At 46.4% G+C, this 23,551-nt stretch overlaps 1 protein-coding gene across 6 annotated transcripts in view; it reads right to left on the bottom strand.

The window, feature by feature from the left end:
* Rbfox1 (RNA binding fox-1 homolog 1) overlaps nt 1-23,551 on the bottom strand; it is a 1,543,972-nt gene that overhangs the window by 1,495,929 nt on the left and 24,492 nt on the right. The window lies entirely within an intron of this gene.

The raw sequence follows: 23,551 nt of genomic DNA, 5'->3' as shown, positions 1-23,551 counted from the left end.
TGTAAACTGGTGCTGTTGCTTTTACTGTAACAGGGTGGGGTTGGGTGGGTGGGTGTGTTGGTGGGTGAAGGGGTGGATGAATGAATGGGTGAGGGAGAGACGAGGTGGGTTAAGTACGAGAGTGGATGGGTTAAAACAGACGAGTGGATGAAGAAGATAAGTGGGTAGATGCTGGGTGGGTGGAAGACAGATGGGTAGGCGGAGAGGTGAGACGGATGATGGATGTGCAGTTAAGTGGGCGGGCGATTGGATGGATGGATGGATGGATGGATGGATGGATGGATGGATGGCAGATGAGTGGATGGATAGGTAAGCGTCTAGGTACAGACATGAGCGAGTAGATGAATAAACATATGGATGGGTGGAAAGGTGGAAGAATGAATGGCTTGGCTGAAGGATGGGTAGCGAATGAAGAAGTAATACTGACAAATGAGTAAATGTATAAGGGAATGCTGAGTGGATGGCTAGATGGAGGGATGGATTAGGGGATGGGTGGGAGACTGGAGGAATAGAGAATCGATGGATGGATGGATGGATGGATGGATGGATGGATGGATGGATGGATGGATGATGGATGGATAAGATGATAGACAGTTATATAAAGTTTATCTTGGAATTTTCTGGACAACATTGCCTAGTTAACAAACACGTGAAAATTCTCCACAAAGCCCTAACCCAGCACAAGCTATAGCATAACTCAGAAGGCAGTTTGATGCCAGTATAAGAAGTGGACACAGGCTGAACCTATGATGCATCTAGATATTAGGAAGAAGGTGGAAAGAGAGGAAACCAGGAGGAAAAGGGCTTAGAGGTGCACAGAAACAAAACACACTCCTGTTTCTGACGAGACACATCATTCATGCTAATACCTGTGATTAAAAGGGCCTTGACTAGCATTTATCCGTTCCAAGGCCATCAAGTCGTCTAACACATCACTTCAAATATGCTCCCTGCACAGCCTCTGTGACGTCTGCCTCGCTTCCCTTCCTGCAGCCTTTGAAACCAGGCTGTCTTTCAAGTGTGAAAAGCACGGCCAGGCCTTTGTCTAAAGGGAAGCTTGCAGTCTCTTCCTCTCTGAAGATCCCCCTCATCTCTGACCTCTCCATTCGCAAGGCCCAGTGTCCTGCATCTGGGATACAAGTTACTGCAGGCAACTGGAGCACACGAATGTTGACCACAGAAGAGCCCAGAAAACCTTCCCAGTCATGGAGGAGTGAGGTACATCATTGGAACACCTCAGCGATGCCAATAAGTTCTACACAATGAGAAAATGCCAGGACATTTCCCCTAAGCCCCCAAGAGATCATTCTTGCACTCTACCAGGGCCAGCGTTTCCAAATCCTCCTCCCAACTCTGATCTCTCTCCAAGCCATGAAGTCATCAAACAAGAGAAACAGTCAGCACTCTTAAACTCCTGGTCACATTTAGAACCTGACACCTTGCCTTCTCTCTGGTCCCTTTAGACCTGTCCCCATTTGCAGGCACACTGAGTCTGTCTTGTTTCAACACTGTATTCCCATAAGCCTAACCCAGTCCTGTCACATCAGGGGCCCTTGATAAATATTAGTTGAATAAATGAATGGATGAGGCATATGCAGTGGGGAGAAGAATGAATCTTATTAAATTTAGTCTGATATTAGAATAGGATTAGAAAAATCCTTTGGGGTTTGCATCTTATTAATAAACAGTTGCATGATATTAAACTATGAAGACAGAGAAGAAAAAAGCCATCTCATTATTCTGGTATTTCCCCCATAACAGGCAGCCAATGAATAAGCTCCATTTAGAGGAGGCAGATAATATATTTAAGCACTGTAAATATCAACATTAGTACTCAGCCCCCATGCAATCTAATTTAGTCACTAACACAATCCATCATAAGTGAAGTATGGTTTTGCTTATAGGGAACATAAAATCTCTCCTGATTGATTGCTCCCTTTTCCTTTCCTTCCTCCCCTACTCCTGTGTTCTCTGGGGGTGAAAATCAGTTACACACAAATCTCTTTCTTCGGGGACAAAAAGACCCTTGTCACCAGGGCCTTTATAAACACAAATTTACTTTTCACTGTGCGGCAAAGGTATCATAAAACGGGAGGTTAATCAATTGCCACCGCAGTCCTTGGGTTATTTGTCTGCACTTGGATTTTATGTTTTCAGCACGCAACTCACTTGCAGGCTCTACAAACAAGGTCTTAATTCTTCATCAGAATGGTTGTTCAGGCAGCCATGGACTCTGATGTTTATTTCTGGTGGTTCGTAGGAACAGTCAATGGGAACACAGGAGGTGTGATTTCATACTTTTATTTACATTTTTATGGCACCAACTGCAACCAGGACTCAAAAACCTAGGCTCTAGAGCACAATTTCCCGGCTGTGGTTAGTAGCCATGCCAGCCTCTTGCCCTAAGAGACCAGGGACAAAACAGGAGCTGGGGGAAAAGAGGGCAGAGCACATGAACAAGGGGATCTCACTCTCTTTGCCTTGTGGTATCCTAAAGGAGACCGTTTCTCAAATACAAATGAAGGAAAGAGAGAGAAGAAAGAGAAAGAGGGGGAGAAAGCAGAGGTGAGAGGAGGAGGGCCGAGAACCATAAAGGAGGGGTAAAGGAAAGAAAAAGAGCAAAGAAGATGGGAAGAGGGGGCAGAGAGGGAAAAATGCAAGAGAGGAGGGAAGAAAGGAGAGGAGGGAAAGAGAAGATCAGAGAAGAAAGCTGGTGTCTGCTCAGTCATTTAACACGAGAGTGGAGGGACAAAAAAGGAGGAAAGACAGGGAGGAGGGAAAGGACAAGGAGATCAGAGAAGGAATGTCTGCTCTGTCCCTTCAGATGACTCAGAGGGAATGAGAGAGGAGAAAGGGGAGAGAGGAGGAGGAGGAAACAGACATCTCTTCAGCCCTTCTGAAAAGAGAGATAAGAGAACAGGGGAGCAGGCGGGTGTCAACTCCCTCACTCATTCCCAGGCTTGGAGATGCTTGTGCAGAATCAACTCGGAATACATACCTTCCATCCGTGATGCTACACATGTGAATCTATTCTATGAAATTGTAACAATTATTCTGTCTCTGAGCATTATGCTTCCTGATGCTCGTTAGCACAAATCAAAGAAAACGAAAGACAGCATGCCAAAAGTTCGAATCAAGCCCATTCCACCATACCCAAACTGTCAGTTTCTTCAACCACAGAAACCTGTAAGATGTGACCACCAGAACTCCAGAGCAAGGAATGGACCAGGATGCTGGAAAAACCACCTCTGTCCTGCAGGTCCCATAGAAAAGGGAAAATTAAACTAAGAAAGATGCCCAGCTAAACGCAAGTTCCTCTGGAGACAGTGTAGTGTGGATATGGATCTAATACAGGCTGGTGGTTCTTCAGGCAGTTTATTGGCTTTGGCAAGACTTTGGCTGGCTCAACCATACCCAAGGAAATCGCCTTCCCTTGTGGGAACTCAGCCACTGTGGCTGCAGCCTCACCTGGGCTCAGCCTGCCAACCTCTAGCTCCGCTCTCCCAGCGATCACCTCCTTCTCTCTCTGACTGTCTTTCAAGTCCAGCCTAGCTGCCTGCATCCACTTTGCTCCCTACTGCTCTCCTGGTCACTCCATCTTTCTTTCTCCATTAAGTCTTTTGGTGCCGGACCGTAATACCACTTTGTTTCCTGTTCTTGCTGAGGGCTGAGGATGTGGCTCAGGGGCAGAGTGCTCGTCTCGGATGCAGGAGGAGGCCCAGGGTTCCATACTCCGCACCACAGAACAGAAAGAAAAACTATTACTTCCTGTTGAGAAGCAATATGGGTCAGTGGCTACATTAGGAACTCATGTAGAATTGTTACTCCGTCTGTGATATTAAAACATTAGAAATACTGACCAAGGGTGCATCATAGGTAAGACACTGTTCAAGACCAGAGATTAAAAAATAAAATTTGATATTGGATGAATGAGACCTTTATCTCGAAGAATGTTCTAATTTTGAGGGACTTCAAACCAGCCAGACAGAAAGAGAGAGAGTAGCCACAAAAGTAGAGACTGGATGTGATATTTGAAGCTGAAATGCCCCGCAAAGGCACATGTGTGGAAGGTTCAGTCTCTGGTGCTACTGGGAAGTAGTGGAAACCTCAGGAAGTGGGACAGACTTTGTCTCATTCACTGTTGTGTTGCTGTGAAGAGACACCTTGACCACAGCAACTCTTACAAAAAAGCATTTAATTGGGGCTGGCTTATAGGTTCAGAGGTTTAGCCCATTATCATCATGGTGGAAAGCATGGTGGCACACAGGCAGACATGGTGCTGGAGAGGTAGCTACATCTGGATACACAGGCAGCAGGAAGAGGGAGAGACACTGGGTCTGGCTTGAGCTTTTAAATCCCAAAGTCCATCTCCAGTGACACATTTCCTCCAACAAGGTCTCACTTACTCCCTATAAGACCACACCTCCTAATCTCTTTCAGGTAGAACCACTCCCTAATGACCAAGCATTCAAATATTTGAGCCTATGGGGATCATTCCGAGCGAAACCACCATAGACTTAGAGGAAGCAAGTTATTGGGGTTGTGTCCTTGAAGAGCCAATTTTGTCCTTGGTCCCTCCCTCCCTCTAACCCTTTCTCCCTCTATGCCTCCCTCTCTCCCTTTGTTCCTTCCTCCCTTCCTTCTCCTCCTCCTCCCTCTTCTCTCCTTCCCATGTTTTATTAGGTGAGCAGTTTTGTCCCACCTCAGCCTCCATGGCGATATTCTCTCTGCCTGAAACAATGAGCAAATGACTCCGCCTCTGAAACTGTGACTCAGAACAAACCTTTCCACCTCTTAAATTGTTTCTCTCAGACATCTTGTCGAGGCAGCAGAAAACTGACTGATACCCAAAGTAATCCACCAAGTGCCAGTCAAGCAGGCAGCATTGTGTCCAACACCCTGCCCTTGCAGAAACCAAGGTCCAGAGTGTGGCTATTCACACTGCCCAGGAAATTCTCATGCATGACCTTGAGAAAATTATCATGGGCCGATCAGACTGGAAAGTGAGATGAATCTCCAGTCCAAGAGAAAACACGGCTAGCAGTGACGGAGATTTGCCTCTACCTCTTCCAGGTGCTCATAACCTGAAGCTGTCACGGCAGCCCTCCCCAGCTTCTCAAAGGTTGCACAAGTGGTCAGGGACACCAAAGGTCACATAATATTGCATTTTAAGACTCTATGGCAAAGGGGATTCTCTGTAAGAATTCATTGTGCTCCAGCAAGGTTACAGAGTTACTTGTGGTATTTAATGCGATCTTTAAAAAAAAATCATGCTTACTTAATTGTGTGTGGGGGAAGAGGGTGTGATGCACACACAGGAATGTGTGCCAAGGCTCACACGGAGAGGTCAGAGAATAACTGGGAGTCAGACGGTACCATCCGCAGATTAGAGGTGAGCAAGTTTGCCCATGATCCACCTCTCTGGCCCCCAGAGCGGTACTTTCTTGAGTGCAGTAGGCAAGCAGGCATGCACTGGGATCCTACAGTCTGTGGCAGAGAAGAAGGCTTGGCAGGCAAAGTGCTTTCTGCAAGTGAGAAGACCTGAGTTCAGATCCTCAACACCCAGAAATAGCGGTGTAGGCCTGTACCCCAGTGCTGGGGTGGAGACAGGCAGATCTGGGAGCTTGCTGGCCTGCCAGTCTAGGCCAAAACACTAAGTTGCTGGTTCAGTGCCAAATACAGTCTCACAAACAATCAATCAAACAAAAAACAAACGAATGAATGAATAAATTAGCTGGAAAGGCTGGAGGAATAGCAATGACTTCTTGGTTAAGACTACACGCTGCTCTTGCAGAGAACCCAATTTCAGTTCTCATCACCGGGAACTGCTCTCATTCAACTTTAACTCTAGCTCCAGGGGATAGGACACTCTAGCCTCTGTGAACTTTTGAGCACACACACACACACACACACACATGCACACACATCAAAATCAAAACAAAGCAACAAAAGTAATCTATGTGTGTCCTTATTGCCGAGAGCCTTCAGCAGTGCAGCCGAGGTAGCAGTTTTGGACATCAGATTTAGGCTAGCAGTACACGGGCAATGGAGAAATGCAAGAGGGGCTTGGGTAGATCTAAGGCATGGTAACTTGAAAAGAAATTTGTGCTTTCTAGGAGAAAATATTAGTATCTGTACCAGTTCCTTCACTGTGGCTGTGATAAATACTATGACCGGAAGGAAGAACATATTTGGCTTCAGGTTCTAAAGAGAGAGACCCTTGTGGGGGTGCACGACAGCACATGTCCCACGTGGGAAGCTGGGTTATTACATGTTATGTGCATACAGGAAACAGAGAACACGCAGGAAATAGAGCACGGCTGTAAATCCTCAGAGCCCCCACTCAGGGAGGCTCTAACCCCCAAGTTTCTATAACTTCTCTAAACAAAACAGCACCTCTACCTGGGGACCGAGTGTTCAAGTACCGGGGCTCATAGGGGACATTTCTCATTCAAGCCACCACACTTCGTTTTGACTTTATGTAATAAACTTCTTCCAAAAGCACAAGGAGCCTGCAGATGCACAGAGGCCCATGCAGTCTGGTTTTGAGAGGGAAAATGAAGACCTGGCCATGTACAACGCAGGAGCATCAAGCATTGGTTTAAGGGGGTAAGTCAGAGAAACAGAGATTAGTGTCTGAGCTCAGCTGCTCAGAGCGGCTTGGCTTCGGCATGTGAACTCTACAGCCAGCTTCCTCAGATGTGACAGATAATAGGTCTTCACTGGAGCCGTAAAAAGAGATTCAATCAAATCAGATACGGCAATGTCACCATAAAATTCGGGCATCCATTAACAAAGGTGCATTTACATTAAATTAAAATTCTGCAAATCTGGCAGAACCAGGCCCGAAAGTACAGGCCTGTCATCTTAGCTGCTCGGGAGGCTGAGGCAGGAGGATGGCAAGCACAGGGCATGGGCTGTGGAGGTAAGTTCAAGCTCTGCCTAAGCAACATAGTAAGACTGTCTGGAAATAACAAGTAAGAGGGCTGGGGATGCAGCTCAGTGGGAAAGGAATCACCTGGCGCATGGGAGGCCCTGGGTGTTGATGCAGCACTGCTAAACAGCAAATGAGGGCTTGGCCTCCCTGTTCCCTGTTAGCCTGTCTGTTTGTCCATCTGTCCATCTGTTTGTCTCTTTCACCGCCCACCATGGGCTCTGGAATTGAACTCAGGTCTTCACTCTCATGCTGCAAGCACCTGTCCCTTTAAGCCATACACTGACCTCCTCTCTCTCTCTCTCTCTCTCTCTCTCTCTCTCTCTCTCTCTCTCTCTTGCTGACTCCCCTCCTTCTATCCCTCTCTTGCTGACCCTCCCCTCCTCCTCTCTTCTCTTGCTGACCCTCCCCTCCTCCTCTCCTCTCTTGCTGACTCTCCCCTCTTCCTCTCCTCTCTTGCTGACCCTCCCCTCCTCCTCTCCTCTCTTGGGACCCTCCCCTCCTCCTCTACCTCTCTTGCTGACCCTCCCCTCCTCCTCTCCTCTCTTGCTGACCCTCCCCTCCTCCTCTCCTCTCTTGCGACCCTCCCCTCCTCCTCTACCTCTCTTGCTGACCCTCCCCTCCTTCCCTCCCTCTCTTGCTGACCCTCACCTCCTCCTCTCCCTCCCTTGCTGACCCTCCCCCTCCTTCTCCCTGTACCCACCCCTCTTCTTCTTCCTCACTCTCTATTAACTGAACATTTGAGCATTTCCTCTATAATGTAGCAAAATAGGTTCTCAGTGTAGCTGTCTGAGTTCCAATTCCAGATTCCAATCTTTTCCTGGCTCTGAAACCCTGGGGAAATTGTTTCATCTCCCTGGATATTTCTTTTTTCATGTATCAAGTGGGCATAGCAAGAAACGCACACCCCCCCACCTCCTTGCTTCTGCACTGTGGCAGAGTTAAGTGATTCCACAGACCTAAAAGCAAAACCTTTAAAACAAAACAGAATGCAGTGACGTTCTATTCCGGATGCCACAGTGCCCATGATGGCCTCCCAGCTAACTCAGCCCCTTCCTCCCTAGAGGCTCTGTGGAAGGTGTCTTCACTCACCCCAAACCATTCCATTTGGGGTTCAATGCTCCCTTCTGCAAGGAAGCAGCCTGTGCCCCTCACTTCTTTTGCTGCCTCTGCCTCTCTCTGCTTCCTGCTGGCCCTGCCCTTGCTGCAGATAGAAGGCAGCCAGGCTCGGCATGCTCATCCACCCCAAAGCCTGGAGTTTTCTAAAGCTCTGGTCATGTGGCATCTGGCCTCTTTCCTCAGGAACACAATTCAAAGGGGTGAGCCTTTCAGAAGAATCTCATCTCTCATCAGCTGCCAGGAACAACCATAAGGAGAGGGATCTAAAAGCTGTCCTCTCTCCCACACCCCCGCCATGTCAGGGAGCTGCCTTTGAGGTACTCACAGGGCGGGGGAGATGTCCATGTTGAGGGTCTGTGTGGGGTTAGAATAGGGTTGACCTGGATAAAAAACACACCCAAACACATGCTCATTTAATTGTAAATAATATTTGAAGGGGTGGAGAGATGTCTCAGTGGTTAAGAGCACTTGCTGCTCTTCCAGAGAACTGGAGTTCTTTCCCAGCACTTCCACAGTGGTTCACAACAGCCTCGAATTCCAGTTCCAGGGGAACCAATGCCCTTTTCTGGTCCCTGTGGGCACCAGGCACTCAGGTGGTGCCTACAGGACGTACATGCAGGGAAACACTCATAACCATTAAATAACTTCTTAAAATTATAAAAGAGCACTTGAAGGACTGGAAAGATAGCTCAGGACTAGGACCTGAGTTTTATTCCAGAATCCACATAAAAATTGAAGTGTGGTGGTATGCGCTTGTAAGCCCAGCGCTGCGGTATTGGAGATGGGCAGATGCACAACTAACCTAATCGGTGAGCCCAAGTCCCACTGAGAAAGCAAGGTGCACAGTTTCTGCTGAATGATGCACGAGGCTAGCGGGTGACCTCTGGCCTCCACATTCACATACATGTGGTCATGTACATCTGCATGCACACACACACACACACACACACACGGACACGGACACCACACAAACAAACCCAGCCTTCCTTTGTCTCTCAGGATGCATTAGCATTGGCTGGGCTTCCTCCTCGGCCCCGAGAATCCATCTCTAGCTCCATTTCCAACAGCAGGTGTCCTTCATTGGCAACCTTGCCCGGCTTTGAGGAAGAAGTGCCAACCCCACACGTGTTTCGCTTCCCCACAGCCATTACCGCCACTTGCCGTGTACTTAGACATCTGGCCAATGGAGCAGCACACTCCTTCCCCGCCCTCTCTCATCAGTCGCAGAATATCTGTTTCCTCACAATTTGTCCCTCTGAGAGAGGCTCTGAGATAAAGCTGACATCATTTCAAATTATACTGACTCTGGCCAGATGTCCTGTGTCTGGGAAATATTTGCTAAAGTTTGCGTTTGTGTTATTACTGAAATTGCTGCAGAGGTTACCTTGAGTCTTAGGATTGGAGATCCTAGTCAGGATAGGTTGGGGGCTCCCTTATCTTGGGCCAGTCTTCCTTCAGAGTCCTGAACAGCCTTCCTTTCCCAAATTCTCTGTATATACTCACTCCTATTGCAAACCGAGGCTAAGGCAGGAGGATGGCAGGTTCAAGGACAGCCTGGGTAATTTGGTGAAACTCTGCCTTAAAATAAAAAGGTTTTTTTTTTTTTTATCAGACTGGGCTATAGCAAGTGGTAGAGCACTTGTGTAGCATATATAAATTCCTGGGTTTAATCCATAGTACTAATATGTGTGTGTGCTTATATATAAAGCTTGCTTCCTTTTCCACACTAAACTGCATCCCCAGCCCTCTTTCTTCCTTCTGTTTTGAAGCAGGCTCTCACTAAATTGCTCAGGTTGGCCTTTACCTCCCTTTCTATCCCAGCCAGGCTTTGAACTCTTGATCCCCTGCTCCTGCTTCCCTAATGGCTCACGGTCCTCTGTAAAATATCAGTCATGCAGTAACCAAAGAAATTGCTGTAATGCAGGAACCACAACCTGGCTCGTCCTTACATGGAATCGGGCTCTGCATTTATTGGTGTCCCCTATCTCATACATAATCGGTGCCCTGCCTCTCCAGGCAGCTCTCCTCTTCCCTCTGCACACCAAGGCTGCACTGACCCCCTCATGTTCCCTCAATCAATCAACCTCTTTCCTGCCTCAGGACATTGGCCCCTGATCTGCTCTTTCCTGGAATGGGATTCCCAGGGGTCTTTACATTCCCACTGCCATCCTTCATGTCTGAGCTAAAATGTCATCTCTTATGAGAAACTTTTATGACTTCCCTCCTCCCTCTCCCTGTGAGCTGCTCCTGGAGAAGTCCTAAAACCACAGCATGGTCATGAGGAGCCCACGCCCCCCAACACACCAAATTTGGGGGGTACAGAGGACTTCTGGGACCCCTCTTGTTGAGCCTCATTTCGTAAGAATCATCCCACTCTCTTTATTCAAATATCTGGGAAAAGAAAGAGGGCTTCTTGGTGTCACTGATCTGTCCTCCTGACCAAATGAGGCCTGGCATGCCATAAAGTACGCACAAAGAGGCCACAGCAGCAATGCTGGAGGCTGGGTGAGCTCTGGTACAGAGCCTGGGCCCCACACCAGCGGCCCCACTTAGCTTCTCAACAGGATTCTCTGGGGGTCTGCCTACACGTGAACATGGAGAAACCCCACCCTGGTTATGGGTTGTGAACCTCGGATGCATCTGAGAAGTCACCAAACCAGTTGTCAGTCTCTGGGGTACGATCCTGACACATGGGCTTTTATCATTTATTTATTTATTTATTTATTTATTTATTTATTTATTTATTTATTTATTTATTTATTATTTTGTCAAAATTCAAACTTTATTCTAAGGTATATTTGAGGCAAGAGGAAAATGTGGAAAATTGTGGAGACCTGGTAAAGGAAAGGAATGTCCCACCACCTAGAGTCTGGGTGAAGCTTTGATCCATTCCAAAAAGTCAATAATTCCAACACCAGTAAGCAGTAGGTAGTCACCCTTGATTAAGGTCTTATTTTCTTCCTATGGTAGGAATAGCACCTTGTGTAACACCAGTGCTCCTGTTTTGTTTTGTTATGATTGCAATTCCAATAGATAGATCCTCTGGAGTCACCCCATAATTTCAATTATGGAAACGGGGACAGAGACTGGGGAGGGAAGGCCCCTTAGAAACTGGCTGAGTAATGAACTCCCTAAGCTCCCAGAATCTTATGTACAGCAACAACAGACAAGACCGCACGGCTTTTTTTTTGAGAAGGCCACACACAAACTTTTAGGTGTGCTTTAATCTCTCCCTGAGTAGCTTTCTAGTTTAAGATTTGTCTATTTATTTTAGCGTGTGTGTGTGTGTGTGTGTGTGTGTGTGTGTGTGTGTGTGTGCATCAAGGGGGTGAAGTGCTCCCAGAGGCCAGAAGAGGGCATCAGATCCCCTGAACTGGAGTTATAAGAACAGGTGAGCCACCTGGATGTTGAGAACCAATACTGAGCAGCTCCCCAGTCCCTTTCATTTCTATTTTTAATAAATCCAAACTTGCTTTATACTAGCTGTCATGAAATCCCCTATTGTTTTGAAGCCCAAAATTCAGTTTTGCAGAATCTAAGTTGAGGTTCCTTAACTTAAAGTGTTAAGGAAACACGTCAGGACGCCGAGGACTAACACAGAGGATTACAGTGTGGGCCTGTGCTTCTGAACCTGTCCCTCTGAATTGATAGAACAACACAGACACACATAGTTGAGCAAACATGTCACCCACCCTGTGGACATGCAGGGAAAGCAGCTTCTATGGTGTAAAAACAAGACCCAAAGCAAGAACGGAAGGGAAGGATAGCCAGGAGGCTATCTCCCTGTTCACACCAAGCTTCTGCCCCAAAGAGCAAGGCAACTCAAGAGTTCGGAGCCTGGCTCACACAAGGAAGGAGTCAGCACACATGGCTTAGCCCTCATAGCCCTCCCAGCAAAAGGCGTGGAGCCATGTTCGCAAGTTTCCATCAAATCAAAGAGAGGAAAGGAACCACCTCAAGATGGCATCCATCTCTTCACACCTTTTGGAAATTTCACACCTTAATTCAAGGCAGATGCTGTTTACTTGAGTAGTGCCAGTGTTTTGAAACCACTATCTGTAATTGGCTCATTAGCTCACCTGTGAAATTGTTTGGATATATATATATAATTTTTGGTGATTATAATATAATTACATCATTTCCCCTTTCCTTTCCTCTCTCCAAACCCTTCTATATGCCTTTCCTTGCTGTCTTTCAAATTCATGGCCTCCTTTTCATTAACTGTTGCTTTATTTATTTTTGTAAATATGCAAATGCACCATGCTAAGTCTGTGTAATGCTACTTGAAGGTACAGTTTCAAGGCTGACCGTTCAGTATTGGCTAACCAGCTGGCGTGCTCTTCCCTGGGGAAGACTGTTTCTTTCACTCCCAGCATCCTTAGTTGCCTGTAATTCTTAGTGCAGGCCTCATGGGCTTTCCCCCACCAGTTGTCATGTCTACTGGTGTTGTCCTTGTTAAGTCTCATGTCTAGGCAGTCATGGTGGTGAGACTCTGTAGTAGCATTCTGACACCATCGCACAGCAAACTCCCTGATTCTCTGACTCTCACAATCTCTCCACCTCCTCTTCTGCAATGTCCCCAAGCCTTAGGAGCTGGAGTTGTTTTGTAGACATATCCACTGGGACTGGGCTTTACAACTCTACATTTTAAATAGCTGTGGCTTTCTCTATGTTCTCCATTTATTGCAAAGGGGAGTTTCCTTGATGAGGGGTGAGGACAACACATATATGTATATGAGTACAAATATTTACAATGTAGTTAGGAATATGCTGGCTTAGTGAAGTGCTGATTGCAAGTTCTCCTCAAAAAGGCATGAGTTGATAGCCCTGGTGCTGGGCCAGGGTTCCATCACCAGGCACGATCTCTTTCCTGTTGAGCAGGCCTTAAGTCCCATCAGAGCCCTGATTGTTACCATCCAGGTGTGCAGACCACGACTGCACCCTTACCGTGCACTGCTAGTCATTGCTGTGGCTCGAGGACATCATAGCTATTAGGGTTGTTGGATGCTTCCCTTCCTTAGAAGCTTACATGGCACATTCTAGGGCCATGAGAGCTGGTCCTGAGGAAGGGAGCTTTCAGGACAGTTCTTGATCAGCAGCCTCTGGGCCCTAGATCTGAAGTGCATGGTGTCCTCAGAAATAGGGACTTACTCTCCACCTCTAGGGGCAACCAAGGGTAAGAGCAGTAGCCCGTGTTTGCAGAGTCTCACAGACAACTTTGACCAACGACTCAAAAGAGGGCTTTTTATGCCAGCTGTTAGGGTTGCTCTTAGATGATCTTTTATTCGTAAACTATTTTTAAAGGTAGAAACAGGAATATTCCCAAACTCATTCAATGAAGCCAGTGCCACTGTAATGCCAAAACCAGGCAAAAATGCCACAATAAAAGAATCCATGAGCATAGCAGAATATCGTTAGACATTATTACATTGATTTTTTTCTCCAGTTGTGTTTGGTCCTAGCCTAGGTCTCTTGGTCATCCAGCTCCTGGGTACTGGCACTCCAGGCAGTGTCAGGGGTGAGCTCACTCTCATGGCCTGAGTTTCAGGCTGGACCAGTCATTGATTGTCTACTCACACAATCTATGTGTCTCCTTTACCCCAGTGGATCCCATAGGCCAGACAGATTGGTTATGTTGCTGGGTTGGTATCCCTGTCTCTCCATGAATAGTCTTATCTGGATAAAGTCTAAAGGAGGTATCCAGTTCAGGCTACGTAAGCCTTTTTGCTAGGAGTCCTAGCTGGGGTCATCTTATAGATTCCTGAGAGTTTCTCTTGTGCCAGGTTTCTACCTGACCCTGAAATGCACCTCCTTTCCAGTTATCTCTTTCAGTTCTCTCTGCTTCCAGCCACCCACAGTCCAATCCCTTTAGCCCAATAGTCTTCAGAAAGACTTCATCCAGAAACTGGTGGAAATAGATGCAAAGACCCACAGCCAAACTGAGTGCGGGATATCAAGAAGAACAAGGGGAGAGAGGATTGTAGGAGCCTGCATGAGACTGTTCTAGGCCCTCTGCTTGTGTGTGGCAGTTGTGTAGCTTTAATCTTCCTGTGAGACTCCTAACAGTGGGAGGAGGAGCTGTCTATGACTCCTTTACTCGTTTTTGGGACCCTATTCCTCATACTGGGTCACCTTGCCCTGACTTAATGTAAGGGAAGGTGCTTAGTCTCACTGCAACTTGATATGCCATGTTTTGTTGCTATCCATGGGAGACCTGCCCTTTTCTAAATAGAAATGGAGGAATGGAATGGGAGGAGGAGGCAGAGGGGAGTGGGGGTAGAACTGGGAGGATAGGGGGAGGGAAAACTGTGGTCAGGCTATAAAATTAGTTAGTTAAAATTAAAATATCAATTAAAAAGGAATCCTACAGACCAATATCTCTGGCGAACATAGATTCAAAATGTTCAATAAAATATTTACAAACAGAATAAACACATATATTTAAAAATTATATAACTTGACCAAACTGGCTTTATCTCCGAAATGCAGGCATGGTTCAACATATGAAAGTCAATACATGGAATAAACCACATTAATAAATTTAAAGACAAAAATAAAACATATGATTATGTCAGTATATTTATCAAAAGCCTTCATCAAAATCCAACATGCCTTCATGATAAAAAGTCCTAGAGAATATATAACTAGAAGGAACACACCTCAACATCATAAACATTGTATATGAGAAACACACATATCATCATGAATAAAGAAAAACTTGAAGCAATCCCACTGAAATTAGTAATGGCACAGGGCTGTCCACTATCCCTACTCACTTTCAACATTGTATTCAAAGTGTTATCTGGAGCAAGAAGGTAAAAGAATGAAATTATAGGGCCACAAATAGGAAAGAGGAACTCAAACTGTCCCTATTTGCAGGTGACATGAGACAATACATTAGAGCTCCTAAAAATTGTATGAGAAAACATCTTGAAACCATGAACAAATTCAGCAATGTGGTAGGGTACAGAATTAACTTGCACAAATCAGTATCTTTTCTATGCATCAACAATTAGCACACAAAGAAACAAGTCGTGGACACACTCTCATTCTTAGTAGCATAAAGAAAAATAAACCTAGCCAAGCCCTCTACAATAAAAATTTTAAAGCCCTGAAAAAAGATAGAGAAAGATGCTAGAAATTAGAAAGGTATCCCATGCACATGGCCTGGCAGTTACTGTTGTGAAAACGACCATTTTACCACAAGCTATTCAGAGATTCAGTATGGTCCCAATCAAAGACACCCCATCTTATTCTTCACAGAAATAAAAGTAAACACTATCTTAAAATTTATATGGAACAACAAAGACCCCAGATAACTCAAACAAATCTGAGCAAAATGGACGATGCTGGGATTACCATTTTAGATTTTAAGATATATTACAATTCCATAGTAATGAATCCAATATGCTGCAGGTACAAAAACAGATATGTAGGCCAATGTAACAAAATTAAAGACTTAAACATGAGTACACGTAACTTTGGTCATTTAATATGTGACAAAGATGCCAAAAAAACACACTGGAGAAAACAAAGCATCGCTAGAAGAATGAAATTACAACCATATCTAGCACTTTGCTCCAGATGGATCAAAGACATAAGCATGAGCCCTTAAACACTGAAAATGCTAGCGCCCTGCAGGACACAGGTGTGGGAAAGGACATAGATAGCACCCTGCAGGACACAGGTGTGGGAAAGGACATGGATAGCACCCTGCAGGACAGAGGTGTGGGAAGGACACGGATAGCGCCCTGCAGGACACAGGTGTGGGAAAGGACACGGATAGCGCCCTGCAGGACACAGGTGTGGGAAAGGACATGGATAGCACCCTGCAGGACACAGGTGTGGGAAGGACACGGATAGCACCCTGCAGGACACAGGTGTGGGAAAGGACATGGATAGCACCCTGCAGGACACAGGTGTGGGAAGGACACGGATAGCGCCCCGCAGGACACAGGTGTGGGAAAGGACACGAATAGCGCCCTGCAGGACACAGGTGTGGGAAAGGACACGGATAGCACCCTGCAGGACACAGGTGTGGGAAAGGACATGGATAGCACCCTACAGGACACAGGTGTGGGAAGGACACGGATAGCACCCTGCAGGACACAGGTGTGGGAAAGGACATGGATAGCACCCTGCAGGACACAGGTGTGGGAAAGGACATGGATAGCGCCCTGCAGGACACAGGTGTGGGAAGGACATGGATAGCACCCTGCAGGACACAGGTGTGGAAAGGACATGGATAGCACCCTGCAGGACACAGGTGTGGGAAGGACATGGATAGCACCCTGCAGGACACAGGTGTGGGAAAGGACATGGATAGCACCCTGCAGGACAGAGGTGTGGGAAAGGACATGGATAGCACCCTGCAGGACACAGGTGTGGGAAAGGACATGGATAGCACCTCAGGACACAGGTGTGGGAAGGACACAGATAGCGCCCTGCAGGACACAGGTGTGGGAAAGGACACGAATAGCGCCCTGCAGGACACAGGTGTGGGAAAGGACATGGATAGCACCCTGCAGGACACAGGTGTGGGAAAGGACATGGATAGCACCCTGCAGGACAGAGGTGTGGGAAAGGACATGGATAGCACCCTGCAGGACAGAGGTGTGGGAAAGGACATGGATAGCGCCCTGCAGGACACAGGTGTGGGAAAGGACATGGATAGCACCCTGCAGGACACAGGTGTGGGAAAGGACATGGATAGCGCCCTGCAGGACAGAGGTGTGGGAAAGGACATGGATAGCACCTCAGGACACAGGTGTGGGAAGGACATGGATAGCACCCTGCAGGACACAGGTGTGGGAAAGGACATGGATAGCACCTCAGGACACAGGTGTGGAAAGGACATGGATAGCACCCTGCAGGACACAGGTGTGGGAAAGGACATGGATAGCACCCTGCAGGACACAGGTGTGGGAAGGACACGGATAGCGCCCTGCAGGACACAGGTGTGGGAAAGGACATGGATAGCACCCTGCAGGACAGAGGTGTGGGAAAGGACATGGATAGCACCCTGCAGGACACAGGTGTGGGAAAGGACACGGATAGCACCCTGCAGGACACAGGTGTGGGAAAGGACATGGATAGCACCCTGCAGGACACAGGTGTGGGAAGGACACGGATAGCGCCCTGCAGGACACAGGTGTGGGAAAGGACACGGATAGCACCCTGCAGGACACAGGTGTGGGAAAGGACATGGATAGCACCCTGCAGGACACAGGTGTGGGAAAGGACATGGATAGCACCTCAGGACACAGGTGTGGGAAGGACATGGATAGCACCCTGCAGGACAGAGGTGTGGGAAAGGACATGGATAGCACCCTGCAGGACACAGGTGTGGGAAAGGACATGGATAGCACCTCAGGACACAGGTGTGGGAAGGACACGGATAGCGCCCTGCAGGACACAGGTGTGGGAAAGGACATGGATAGCGCCCTGCAGGACACAGGTGTGGGAAGGACACGGATAGCGCCCTGCAGGACACAGGTGTGGGAAAGGACATGGATAGCACCCTGCAGGACACAGGTGTGGGGAAGGACATGGATAACGCCCTGCAGGACACAGGTGTGGGGAAGGACTTACAGCCAGGATTCCATTTGCCCAGAAACTAAGGCCACAATTGACAAGAAAAACTTTCCTAAAACTTCCTCACAGAAGCAACTGAGTAAAGAGGAAGCTCAGAGGGTGTGGAAGAATCTTTGCCAACCATACGTCTGACAGAGGATTTATGTCCAGAATACATAAAGAACAGTCAACAAACAACATATTCCAAAAAATGGGCCTGGAGCCTAAACAGAAATTTCTCAGAAGAAGAAAATGTAACTAAAATCCACCTCAAAACATGTTCATTTTCTCTAACCATTAGGGAAATGCAAATCAAATCAACTTTGAGATTTCATCTAACCCCACTCCGAATAGCACAGACCAACAAAACAGCTTACAACAAATGTTGGAATGAGTGTGGGAAAAGGGAAGCCTCATCCACTGTTAGTGGGATTGCACACTGGTCCAGCCACTTGGGAAATCAGCGTGGAGAATTCTCAAAGCCTAAACACTAAAGCTACCACGCGATCCAGCCCTAGCACTCCTGGGCGTGCGCCCAAAGGCATCAGCGTCATACTCACAGACACGTGCTCACCCATGCCCACTGCTGCTCTATTCACAACAGCTAGGAAATGGAAACAAGTGAACAGATAAGGAAAATGTCATACATATACACTACGGAATACTATTCGGCCATGTAGAAAAATGAAACATGTACTTTGCAGGTAAATGGATAGAACTAGAAAAGATCATACGGAGTGAAGAAATCCTGACCCATAAAGACAAATGCCATATGTTCCTTCATTGGAGCTGCCTAGCTCCAAATCTTCAGATGTGAGCACATACTCCAGAAATAATTGCAGAAAATGGGAAGTTAAAAAAATACTGTGGGTTGGGGTAGGAGGAAAAGTAGGGAGGTCAGTAGTGATCTAATCAGGGAAATGGGAAGACGTAGGGGCTGGAGTTAGGGAAGGGAAAACAGTAGATACAGAAGAAGGAGAGAGGAGGCTAAAATAACAGTAAGGATGCTTGAAAAGTTATAAGGAATCATACTATTAACTATTGACTAAAAAAACCCATAATACAGGTAAGTTTTTTATAAATATGCATACATAGTTTAAATGAAATCTTATATATGATGATGTTTACATTAATTGTGTCTTGTAGAAACAGATAACACCATACAAGAAGAGGCTCTCTTAGACTCCTCCCCCTTTATACCATAGGAAAAAGTGAGTTAAAGTAAGACTATTCCATCTCCTCAAGGAATCCTTGATTAAGATGTTCATAAAGACGGTCCTACTTGCTGTGGGAGTCAACCTGATGTATAAGACCAATCAAGAACCAGGTATGTAGACTCAGGTGAACATCTCTGGTAAGGCAAGTGGGGTGCTGTGTAAGATTAACTGTTCTTTAATTTAAGACAACCCCCTTTAACTTTAAATATAGATTGCTTAGTCATCAGACATCCCCATGAGAAGCAAATATATATTAGAGATTTCACTTACAGAAGATTCTTAGAGGGAAGGGAAGGGAACCACTCAAGGCAGAAAAATCAGACTGAAGCAGACACAGCACAGCTGTTTTCCTCCACAGCCCCAAACTGCTCTCAGGAAGCAAGATCGTAGGGTCCCAGATGGACGGAGGTCCCTTGATGAAGGCTGACAGCATCCTGGGTATGAGGTGTACTCTCTGCCACCCAGGGAGGGCACCAAGCCTCAAATCCTCTTTGACCACCATCAAACCCTCTGCTCTCGACCCAGAAGTGACTGTGATCTTAGCTTACTCCAGCATCAGACCCAGGATGCATTCTTAAAGTGTTCACTTTCAGATTCCATGGAAGAAGTAGGAATGGAGCAGAGGACTCTGAAAAACAACTTCTTAAAGAAGCCTGCCTCAAAAGCACAGCCCCTGAGGCTACCACGGACTGTGGGTAACATTGGCAAAGTGTGTTTCCGCATGAATTCAATTGTTAATCTGATGGCATTAAGAGAACATTTATGTGGGTGTGGTATAAGTCTCAGCTCTGGAGACGCTGAGGCAGGAGAATGGCAGGGAGTTTGAGGCTCCTCTGGGCTACCTAGTGAGTTCTAGGATAGTCTAGTCAATGTAACAGAGTAAGACCTTTTCTCGGAGAGAGATGGAAGGAGGGATATTTTAAATTATTCAAGTGGGCTCAAAATAGTTCCAAGGTCCTTAGAAGGGAAAGAGAAGACTCATTCAGAGCCAGGGAGGTGCCTAAGGCAGAATGGTGGAAACAAGGGAGCTATAGGTGAGGGAGACAGAGAAGGGAGTTCTTCCATGGAAGCTGGAAAGAAGCAAGGAAGATTCCATGCCTAGAGACACCAGAAAAGAAAGTGTCCCTGCTGCCATCATCCAGCAGTCCCAACTACCTATCAGCCAGCAGCATCCTGCTGCGACCTAGCTCAGCCCCTTGTACTTTCCTGGGTACCGAAAGGACATCATGTCCTTTTCTGCTGCACTACAAAACTGGGACCTATTTGCTATTCAGTAATACATACTAAATACACTAACCAAAAAGGAGAAAGACATTTAAAAATATACTTCAAAAATAATGACTGTTGCTGGGGAGATGGCTCAGTAGGTGAAGTATTTGCCTTGCAAGCATCAGGATCTGAATGCTGACGAGACAGAGACAGCAGATCTCTGGAGCTTCCTGGTCAGTCATCCCAGCATAGTAGGAAAGCCCCACCCCAGAGCTAGAGAGAGATACTGTCTCCAAACACGAGGATGAATGATGCTTGGGTTTGATGGGGACACACACACACCCCACATATGCACATATGGATACCTGCATACATGAACACACTCTCACATGTGGCACACATACACGCATACACGAACTAATGACTTGAAGTAGTGGACTGACGGTTTGGTAGGCTTCCTCAAAATAACTGAACACACCCACTGCCAATCGAGGGTTGGAAATGGAGGTGACAGAAGCTGGTGATATGTGCAGTACACAATCAGAAGTGATTAAAGATTTCCTCTTTAATGAGGAAATAAACCTGTCCATTGTGATCCAAGCCCCCCAAAGCCCGTGTGCTGCTCTGAGGACTGGCATCTAAACATCACATCTTCTGACTTCTACAAGGATGCCATGGTACACATGTGTGTGGACGCACACGCCTACACAGAGAGATAAAATAAAATATGAATATGAATGGAAATATAAATAAATATACATGTGTGATAAACATATATGTATATATGTATTCATATTTGGCTGTTAGAGTCACTGGAATGGAACTGAGACTACGTGCACCAGCCCTCTGGCCTCTGCTCATCAACCTCTTCCAGCATAGCATATGATGCTGGTACAGACGGATCCAGAGCATCCTTCCTACAGGCCATTAGCCAAATCAAAAACGCAAGTCTCTGCGTGTTCATCATGCATGATTGAAATGTCATCTACCAGTGGACGCTCTCATTACTTACAAAAAACAATCCATCCCACCGCTGGCATTCTGAGTCAGGGCACTGAAACTCAACATGGGTCATCAGAAAAGTAAGCTGAGGCCTATAATTAAATGTAAATATTCACCTGCAAACAACTGCAATCTATGATATTATTGTTGCTTTTGTTCTAGCATTGCACTATAATTTCAGCAAATTTCTAAGCTAGTGAACTGTAAGACATGGAGAGATTCTGTTTCAAATGAAGGTCACATACCTTTATTGATAGAGTCCTGCACGGCCACCCTTTCAAACAGTGTGTGTTAGTTGTTTTTCTATTGCTTTGATTAGATATATGACCAAAAGTGACTTAGGGAGGAGTTGATTTTGTCTTGGTTTCCATCACTGCAGGGAGTTTGTGTGGGAGAGGTGGCAGCAAGCAGGAGACACTGTGTCAGGATCAGGAAGCTGAGAACTTACCCCTCAGCCACAAGCACAATGAGAGCAAACTGGAAACGGGGCTGGGCAAGGAACTCCCAAAAACCTCTCTTCAGTGATACACTTCCAGTAAGGCCTCATCTCCTAAACCTCTGCAAATAGCCCCAGCATCAAATGCCCTAGTTCAAAATGCCCGATTCTGTGGGGAGACATTTCAAACCACTGCACCACGTCACCAACACCCTTCAGGGTCAATATCATCCCTAGCCATGTGGACGTTACAGGGAGTTAAAACGGGGCAGCCTTTGGTGCTAACTGAATCACTGGAAAATAATATGAAAGCCATTATCCTTGGGCAGGTGAATACTTGACAAATCTCCCCTTCTCCTCCCTCTCCCTTTGTGTCTCCCTGTCCATCTCATGACACCAGGGACTGAACCTAGAGCCTTGTATTCCACTCGAGTGCTCTATTTCTGAGCTTCATTCACAGTCTTCTCTCTGTGTCTCTCTGTCTCTGCTCTTTATTTATCTCTATCTCTGAATCTCTCTATATAAAAATATATAAATATATACTATTTATATTTATCACTGAGATACCTATGTTGGCCTTGAATTCCCTCTGTAAGCAAACAGACCTTGAACTTGGGACCTCCTGTCTTAGCTTCCCAAGCAGCTGGAATTACAGGCCTATGCCACCAGGTATTATTTTTTTATTATTATTATCTACTAGATTCTAGACTGGTCTGTAATGTCCTATGTAGCTGAGAATGGGTGATCTTGATCTTGAACTTCTGATCCTCTTGCCTCTACCTCCCAAAGGCTGAGATTGCAGGCAGGTCCCCACCATGCCTGGATTATGCAGTGCTGGGGATCCGAGCCAAGGTTCTGTGCATGTTAGGCAATCACTCTACCGAGCCACATCCCCAGCTGAAAATCCCATTCTGAAAGGAGAAGAGCCGCAAGCTTCTCAGCCTGACACAGACACTCATCTCTCTGGATGTGATTTGAAGAAGCCCCTGCAGTTCATCATGTCTCCCTGCCATTTCCCATGTGTCTGTCCCACACAACTAAACCATCCCAAAGCAGAGAAAGAATATGCTTCTACAAGCTCCCAAGAAGGAAACTGCCACACTGGTCCATGGATTTTCCTCCCAACATTACTGCTGTCTCTTTTATTTCTTTTATTTTTCATTTTGATGATTTGGGGGGATACTTGAAATCAAACCTTGTACATGTGAAGCAAGCCCTCTACCACGGAGATACTTCTGGCTGCCTACCTTCTAAGGACCAGAAATAGTGTAAGACTAGTTCAAGGGAGGTGTCTACATGTGCATCAATCAAGATGCCAACAGTTACATGAACAGTCTCCTATGCCCTCTTTAAATAAAAGAAAACCATAACAGCATAGTTATGAGAAGCTTCCCAACATTTTTAAATCTGGTTATCTTTTGATGCGTGTTTTAGAGCCTGCGGTGTCGGGATAGTGGCGCATTGCAGAAGCCTGAGGAGGATGCCAGCCCTATTCTGTCCACTTGCTGCTTGAGGACCTTAGACCGGGTTTCTCACTGAGCCAGAAGCTAGACTGGCGGCCAGTACACTCTAGAGATCTGTCTCTGCCCACTACAGCCCTGATTAATAGTTACTCCCAGTTTTAGTGTGGGTGCTGGGGACTCCAACTCAGGTCCTTTGGTTTGCACAGCAAGGCCTATTACCTAGTGAGCCTTCACCCCAGTCTGTGATGCAGAACTTCTGAAAATTGTCATTTTGATTGTATACCTCTATGGCATCCAGGTGATAGATCAATGTATTGATATCTTGACATTCATCGATCAGGGTTGTGAACACTTCCATCCTCTTAGCACTGCTGTGTGCTCAGATCTTCAGCTTGGACTCCTGTCCCACAGCGGCTGGAGCTGGGTCCCCTGTAGTTCTCTGAGGTCCAGTTTCTGCCCTCTTTCAACTACCCCCGTATGCCTCATGATAACTAGTGTTACAATTCCTGCCATGTCCTCTGCTGAAGGACACTTTTCGTGCATCCCACTCCCTCCAAAGCATTTCTTTAATTTTTCATGACATCTCTTTAATTATTTG

This window comes from Microtus pennsylvanicus, chromosome 11, assembly GCF_037038515.1.
Source record: "Microtus pennsylvanicus isolate mMicPen1 chromosome 11, mMicPen1.hap1, whole genome shotgun sequence".
NCBI classification, from domain to species: domain Eukaryota; kingdom Metazoa; phylum Chordata; class Mammalia; order Rodentia; family Cricetidae; genus Microtus; species Microtus pennsylvanicus.
The sequence above is the reverse complement of the archived record's forward strand: the minus strand, read 5'-3'. Positions and strand labels throughout refer to the sequence as shown.